Raw genomic sequence first — 7,956 nt, 5'->3', positions numbered from 1 at the left:
CTCCAGATATCTGGATCAAAATAAAAGATAATGAAATGACACCCACCAAAGGGCTAGAGCAAGAGACAGAAAATGCAAGTGCTAGTGAGGGTGTAGCACAATTACATTCTCATACCTTGCTGGTAGATGATGCATTTGGTACAGTCACTTTGGAAAACTGGCATTATCTCCTAAAAAATGAACATAGGGATACCCTATAATCTAGCAATTCTATTATGTAGACACTCAAACAAAAATGCATGTGGTATATACACTGTGAAATAGTAGACAGCCATGAGAATATAGAGTCTACAACTACCTGCAACCACATGAATAAATCTTAAAGGATGTTGTACAAAAGAAGCCAAACAATGGAAAGTGCTAATGTCGCTGATAATCATTATAAACTCACCTTGAGAATTTTATAACCAGAGCTAATCCAAATTTGGTGGATGGTAACCAGTTGAACCTTTCCCATTGTATCTTTTCCCCCTAAATGCCATAACGTCAGCATTAGATGGAACAGATTCAAATGACCATCTTCCAGAATCCAAGTGATTGACAAGATATCAAAGATGCATAGCTAGAAGATCAGTGAGCAAGGGTAGGACAAGAATGCATCTTCAGTGCATGGTGTCAACTTCTCAGCCAGATGAGGCATATAAGAAGCAAAGCTCGAATGAAGAGGCTGAGGGTCAATAACAAAATCCAAATCAATTAGAAGGAGTCACAGTGAGTAAATGTCACCATTGGGTACTCAACCACCCAAAAACAGTAAATTAGAGGATCTGATGCTGAGAGAAGGACCACAACAGTGACAACATAGGAGCACATCTTGATCTGAGGCCAAGGTTATAGTTGAATAAAGATTAGAAGGTATGCTGTGATTTGGAAGCCAGAAATATGGGACCTGCTTGCTAAAACCCCACAGCTACAAGAGTCTCTCAGGTAGATAGATTGACTAAGAGATTAAGATGGTTGTGAGCCACCATCTCACCATGAGAACCAATGTTTAAAGGGCTTATTTTGTGAAATTATGCATACATATCCATTTTAAATCTGGAATTACAATTTTAACCTCCAGTTGCATACAGGGGTATTTAAAGAATTTTTTTTATTAAAACAGAAAACCTCTATAACTATGACATTCTGTAATTCAGTGCTTTTGAATACATTTTCATTGCAATAAAACTTCATTGTACTGTGATGAAGTCAATGGACCCCAGAGTTTAGCCCTACCCTAGACCAGTGGTCAGCAAACTCATTAGTCAACAGAGCCAAATATCAACAGTAAAACGATTGTAATTTCTTTTGATAGCCTAATTTTTTAAACTTAAACTTCTTCTAATGCCACTTCTTCAAAATAGACTTGCCCAGGCTATGGTGTTTTGTGGAAGAGCCACACACACTTAAGGGGCCAAAGAGCCACATGTGGCTCTCGAGCCACAGTTAACAGACTATGGCCCTAGACTATCAGCTATCAGAGATGAGGTGGGGCGGTAGCTAAGAAAGCAGGGAGATGCTGATTGGAGGGAGGTTCTGAGTAGCACACATACAATGTGGCAGGAAGGCAGTGGTAACTTAAATTACTGTGTATGAGATTACCTTTCCTTCTCTGCTCATAACCCATACCCTTCAACATACTTTGAAAATGTGCAGCAAGCATGTATAATTGGTTAGTATGAGTGAGGTAAGCTAGGTGGAAATATAATACCTGAATAAAAACAGGCAACACCTGTGCACTTCAGGAACTCATATTCCAGTGGAGGTGACAAGGTGAAGATAGAGAATAACTAAGAAAATACCTTCTTCCACAACATTTGCCTCCAAATGAGGAGAGACCACCTTTAGTCATTTTTCCTGGGTTGGTATCTTTTTAAAGATTTCTCAGCCTCCTATCCAAAGTCTCCTGCCCAGAGTAATCTCTCTCCGTGACTCAATGTGATTGCATTATGACAGTTCCCAGGCCTTCGCATGTAGGGTCCCACCGCCTGGGGTCCTGAGAAAGATAAGTGAGTAATACTACCACTCATTGTTATGTTTCTTGGACCTCTATACATGGAATTAGATGCTGAGTCATTTCATAAATGCAGGCAAACTGCATGCAACCAGAGGGAAGAGCTAAATATCACTGGATCTAGGGAATCTCAGTAAAATTGCTACGTCTGTAGTTCTAACAAGAGTCTAGCAGGGCCCAGTCAGTGTTTCTCAATGGTGGAGCATAAATCCATGAACTAAGAGGTGACAGGTTTGATTCCTAGTCAGGGCACATGCCCCATTTTCGGGCTTGACCCTCAAGAGGGGGCATGCAGGAAGCAGCTGATATTTCTCTCTCATTGATATTTCTTTATATCTCTCTCCCTTCCTCTCTCTCCCTCTCTCTCTCTCAAAAAAAAAAAAAATCAACAAAAACATTTTAAAAAATACTAGCAGGGAGTAGTGGGTAAAGAAATCAATCTCCCTAGGATTCCCAAATCTCTGAATTACCAAACATTTGCTCTGATTGTTCACTTGTTTGTAGCTTCTTAAAATTTGCTGGGTTGGGCTCCAGGAAAAAAAAAAATCACATTTGTTTTTAAATTCTGATAGTCCATGGTTCATTGTTTTTGCAATATGTAAAGTCAACGGTACAATATTCAGCAAAATGCAAAATAAAATCAACGGTTATACTGTGAGCAATGGTGGCCACCTTCCCAGTCAGTCATCCTTTACCAGAAGCCCGAGCTACTGGTCCCTCAGGCCTTCATTTCACCCTCTTTATGACTCTCATGGGTGAAGGTCTCACAGCCTGGAGTGATCCCAGGAGTTAAAGACGCTCTTGTTTTTCTAACACCAGGGCACCTAAACACAAAATACAAAATACCTGCGCTACTTGGTGATCAAGGTGATCTTTACTACCACCATGGCTGTTCCGGGCTTATTATTATATAAGATGATCCCATAGTGTATAAGGAATTTGCACTGGTAACTTGCACAGTTGGTACATTTTACACACCACCTTTGAAACCTAAATCCCGTGTGGACTGTGACTCCCTGTGATTCTTCAATTTTGTCAGTAACATTGTAAAGCTGATGGCAAACACTTAAAGTACTACTGTTTCATCTGTTACCAAAATAAATCATTTTATTTACACTGTTTTAAAGGAGAAGACATGCAAGTCCCTTTTAAGGATGCCATTAAAATGAAGTCTAAATAGAAGCGGGGGTTGAGAGGCAGTATCAAGAGAAAAGTGCCTCTCAGGAAACTGGAGAATCTCTCTTTTATGCTAAAATTTTCATACAAACCTGCAAGAGCTGTGCCAGTTAACTGGTCTTTGTCGTTTTGCTGCAGTGCTAAGTCATGCGTAATGGATTCTGTTAATAGAAGAGCTGGGTTGCAATTTATTAAAAGAAAAGACAGGCAGCATTAACCCACTAAAGGTCAGAGAGAGAAACAAGCAGATGGGCCTCTTCCCTGAATCAGGTGAAAGTGGTCCTGCCTGTCAGGAGAGCATCACTCTGTGGAAGAACACATTATTGATCCAAACAGAGGCATCTGAAATCAATGCTGCTCCTTTCTATACTCTCCACCACCACCTCTAATCAAAGGAGGGGGGAAAGTCAGTAGCAAGGTGATGTCTAACTGTATAGGAAACATCACTTGGGGTACAGACTACCCAGACAGGGGTCTGCTTCCTAATCAGTGTGTTTGGAGCAAACCTACTTCATTCACTGGGGCATCACGGGCACAGGCCTCCGTGAAGACTGAACCCAGACCTTTTATCTCAAAGAGGTCAAATTCCTGCAGAGACATAATTGCACCAGTCAGCCCTGACCCATCTCTGTAGCTCATGTTAATAGCGGCGGCTCTGTTTACAAAGTTGGCCAGCTAGATTTGTTGCTGCGCTATGCCCATTTGGTTTCCAATCTTTTCTGATTATTTCTTTACACACAAACTCCTTTTGTAATCTCTCCTCCCCTGACACCTTGCCGCTGCCCTCCCCCCCTTCCCTCCGACCCCGTGGAACTCATGCTTTGAATAACTTCGCCTACTACATAAAGTTAATTAATGATAAATGCTACAGATTTTATGAATCAAAATGGGAAATTGGCCATCAGAACGTTGACTTAGCTGATATGATCCGTGTTACCACGGGAGTTGTTATAATTCCATAACAAAACCAAGGAACTTCCCATTCTCAATTAGGCTTTTGAGAAATGTAGGCAGTTTCTTATTGGTAAATATAGTACATCACTAAAAGTGATGTAAAAGCCTAATCTGTGAATATTGAGCAGTAGTCATACAGATTATAAGGGAGCTTTCATTTCAAGAATTTAAAGAATATTATAAAAGCCCCCGGTATTCCTTGCCTTTAAGGCCCAAGCGCCAAGTGTCAATTACTCATTACAGAGTTCTGTTTCGTTTTCACCATAGTTAACCAGCTAAAGTCGATAGAATGCCAAGCCAAGGTTAAAGACCTGCTGCTTTCAGCATGTAGAATGATTTCCTTCTTAAATCTGTGCTTATCACTAGTACCATATATTTTTTCCACTTTCTGATCATATTTATAAAATGTGGAGGGAAAATACAGTGAGCTGCTCAGGTCACTGATAACTATATGCTGCTTTGCAGACAGTGATGTCATTGCTGCTGAAACCCATGGGCAAGCAACACAATATTTAAAAAAACAAACAAACAAACAAAACAAAAAACCTGATGTGGTTCTCTGGTACAAACCTGAATTTGGTACAGGAAAGGAAGTTTATGGGTTTTAATCCTATATAAGAAAGGGCTAATATGCAAATCGACCGAACAGGGGAATGACTACCGTGCTTCCCCAAAAATAAGACATCCTCCAAAAATAAGACCTAGCACATGGAAAGATAAGACATCCCCTGAAAATAAGACCTAGCGCAACTTTGGGAGGAAAAATTAATATAAGACACTGTCTTATTTTCGGGGAAACAGGGTAGTTGCTCTGACACACACTGACCACCACAGAGGGAGCAGCACTCAGCCAGAAGCTGGGCTCACAGCTGGCGAGCTCAGCTACAGTAGTGGGAGCCTCTCCTGCCGCTGCAGCAGTGCTAAGGACCCCTCAGGGGATGTCCTAATACTAGGAGAAGGCCCAGGCTGGGCTGAGGGTCCCTTCCCCCTCCTCATGCACAAATGTCGTTCACTGGGCTTCTAGTAGATAAATAAAATATATAAAAATGCAGGTTGTTTGAACATTAAACTTCTAAAAGTTGAGCACCACAGTATTAGAAGACAGATTTCCCACAGATATTCCATACCTTAGACTAGTAAGCCTTAGGTAAGGAAAGGCTAAAGTAAATATTTCCAAGTTATACACTAGCTGCATGATAGCAGTTATTACCATTTACTGTCATTGAATATTGACTGTGTGCTAGGCACTAAACTGGGCATTTTATACACGTGTGTTTTCCAAATTACCCGATTTAATCTTGCTAATACTGCGAAAGGGGATTGTTTCAGCATTTTACTGGGGGGAAGAAACATATCAAACAACTGAAGGTCAGTTATTAAACATTCTGCCCAAGATCACATCTAACTAGAAAATGACAGAACTGAAATTAAAATCAAGGCCATCCGACTCTAAAACCCATCTTCTTTCTTCCACACTTAATTATCTTTTTCTTTTTTAAAAAAATATATTTTTTTATTGAGTTCAGAGAGGAGGGAGGGAGGAAGAAGGAAGGAAGGGAGAGAAAGAGAGAGAGATAGGAGAGAGAAACATTAATGATGAGAATCATTGATCAGCTGCCTCCTGCACACCTCCTACTGGGGATCAACCTGCAACTCAGGCTTGTGCCCCAGACTCAAATCAAACCCGGAAACCTTCAGTCTGCAGGCTGTTCTATCCACTAAGCCAAACCAGCTAGGGCCAGTTGTCTTCTTAAGATTGCTTAAGACTGAAAAAAATTGACCCATCCCCCAGCTTTCAAACTTGGCCTCCATAGGTTTTTCTCTAAAGCTACATTCTGGAAAATTTCCTAGACGATAGATAGCGAAATCCTAAATTAAATGTGTAAAAGGCAGTATTCTGTGAATTCTGGAGAATTTGACAGAATGGTGTCTACCAATCATACTTTTCTAAATATCCTTGGATGCAACATGTTGTCTTGTCAGGGGAAAGTGATACCATGTACTCAGTAGGCAGCAACCAGGAGCTCCTCAGGAGAGAAGATTTTTAAAGGAACATTGCTGAAGGCCTGGCCTGCCTGTCCATCGTCTCATTGGCTCCTCACCAGTCCTTTAGGCGTCATGATCCCCGATGCACAGATAGCCCCGGGGAAGTTACAAGGTTACTCAGCTGATACACAGGGTATTTGAACACAGATCTGTCTGCCTTCAAAGGTTCACTCCAAGACACAGCATGAAGAGCCCAGTTGTACACCTGTGACAGATGCATGCCCCTCTACCAAAGGTCACTGTTTGTCCTGAGGTCGCCAAGATTTGTTCTGCCTCTCATTCATCCTAGTACCACAATTAACCATAGTTTCCATTTGTCATACACCAGTTGGGGCCAGTTACTTAATTATGTCCCTTACTGAGTTATGCCTGAAAAAAAACCAGATATCTGTGGAATGAATGTAAGATTTAGCTCATCATTTAGTGATCCAAACAATGTTATGAGGTTTCAGTTATTGTTTCCATGTAAGTGAAAGACAGAGGTGTATAGGGGCCATACAATGAAAGGCTTGGGAAGCTAGACTTAAGCATCTATCAGGTCCCAAAGCCCATGTACTCCTCCCCCAAATGACCCCACCTGGAAGTTAAAACGGAAGGAGTCTTTTGTTCGTTTTGTTTTTGCTTTCAGGTTCTGAGAATTAAATTTTATTACATTTGGCCTGGAAGCAGATTTAATACGAGTCAGGGATTTTCCAGAAGCAGACCCTGAGGCAAGGATGAAAGTACACATGGTTTATAAGGATGTGATCACAGGAAAGATGAGTAAGATAGTGAGAAAGAGAGCCCAAGCAGGTTAACACTGTGGACCGTGGGACTTGATCTCATTGGGAAGGCAGCGAGGAGAGCACCTCCAGGTGGGAACAGCATGGAACAGAACCGAAAATTCCCGAGTCACATTACAGTCTGGCTAGAGCAGCACTGAGTGTCACAAGCAAATAATTCACCCATAGCTAAAGATCATCCAATCATTTGATATTTTCACAAGGCAAGATTTTTGAAAGACACAGGAGTCGATGTGATGAGTGGCCAGATATATCTTGTTCATGCACAGAAAGTCTCAACATTATAAAAATGAAAATTACCTCCTAATCTGTACATTCAAAGGAAATCCAATCCAAACACCAACAGGATTCATAACAGAACTTGACAAGCTGATTCTAAAGTTTGTATGGAAGCACAAAGCTCCCAAGGCCATTCTGAAGAGGACAAAGGTTGGATGAACCTGACATGAGCAGATAGGCCTATAAAGTTGTGGCCAGTAGGATAGTATGCATGATCACAGGGACAGACAAATAGACACTGGGACAGGACAGAGATTCCAGAGCAGGACCCACGAGGGCCCTGGTGGATAAGTGGGGAGGTGGGGATGTGGGTTGCTCACTAAGAGCTGTGAGCCTGTTGGCTTTGCATATGGAGATAAATGAGGAGTTCGGCTTTTTCCATAAGGAAGCCAATAGTCCCACAGCCCTTATTGAGATTAATCACCGGGGCTGCTTCCAGTGCTTCTGGATTTTCTGCTTACACCATGTTAGCATTTTTCAAGGGAAGAAAATTCTGTGCAATAGTTTACTGTATACATTTATACGGAGATTGAAACATGGGTTAGGACATCAGAGCCCCATTTGCTTGGCTCCCCTCCTCCCTTCCCCCAGCAGCTCCATAGGAACAAAAGGCCCATTAACTCATAAAACTGGAGCAGAAAAGACAATATAACCCAGGATTTCTTCATTCTCTATTTCCCTTGAAAATGTAAGATTCACAAAGCCTAGTTTTACCCTTCACTT

General features: G+C 41.5%; 1 protein-coding gene across 1 annotated transcript in view; it reads left to right on the top strand.

Moving 5' to 3' along the window:
- Positions 1–7,956, top strand: part of ANKFN1 (ankyrin repeat and fibronectin type III domain containing 1) — a 217,027-nt gene that overhangs the window by 8,650 nt on the left and 200,421 nt on the right. The window lies entirely within an intron of this gene.

This window comes from Pipistrellus kuhlii, unplaced genomic scaffold (genome assembly GCF_014108245.1).
Source record: "Pipistrellus kuhlii isolate mPipKuh1 unplaced genomic scaffold, mPipKuh1.p scaffold_m20_p_28, whole genome shotgun sequence".
In the NCBI taxonomy this organism is placed as follows: Eukaryota; Metazoa; Chordata; class Mammalia; order Chiroptera; family Vespertilionidae; genus Pipistrellus; species Pipistrellus kuhlii.
Note: the sequence above shows the minus strand (reverse complement) of the source record. Positions and strands in the feature narration are given on the sequence as shown.